The sequence below is a fragment of the Limulus polyphemus genome, unplaced genomic scaffold (assembly GCF_000517525.1).
Source record: "Limulus polyphemus unplaced genomic scaffold, Limulus_polyphemus-2.1.2 Scaffold1547, whole genome shotgun sequence".
Lineage (NCBI taxonomy): Eukaryota > Metazoa > Arthropoda > Merostomata > Xiphosura > Limulidae > Limulus > Limulus polyphemus.
The window spans coordinates 45,355-45,748 of record NW_013667157.1 but is presented as its reverse complement, the minus strand read 5'-3'; positions in this window follow the sequence as shown (position 1 = coordinate 45,748).

Sequence of the window (394 nt, the reverse complement as noted above, 5' to 3'; positions counted from 1 at the left end):
GACTACAGCAGTGACAACTGGAACAAAAAAGGAAACAAGAAGTAAAAACGGAAGGAAGTGAAAACTTCCGTTTTATTTTAGATCAACATATAACTGCTACTAATTTTTAAAAACGTGTACGTAAAATACTCACCTGTCCGAAGCTTGTCCAATAATCAATGCTGCAACCATGAACCCGGCCATGTAAACAGATTGGCTGAGTTTTCACTTCCTTCTTTCTTACATTATAAACTAGAGTAATTATGAATGACAGGTGCCACGCCAAGCCGCAGGTTTCACCCACTTGAAGGAGAGGTGTTGACAGATGAGTGAGACGTAGCCCCACGTCCAACAAGAATTGCACTCATATTGGATAATATTGTTACGTCTCCGTGTGTTAATTAATTTCCGTAAC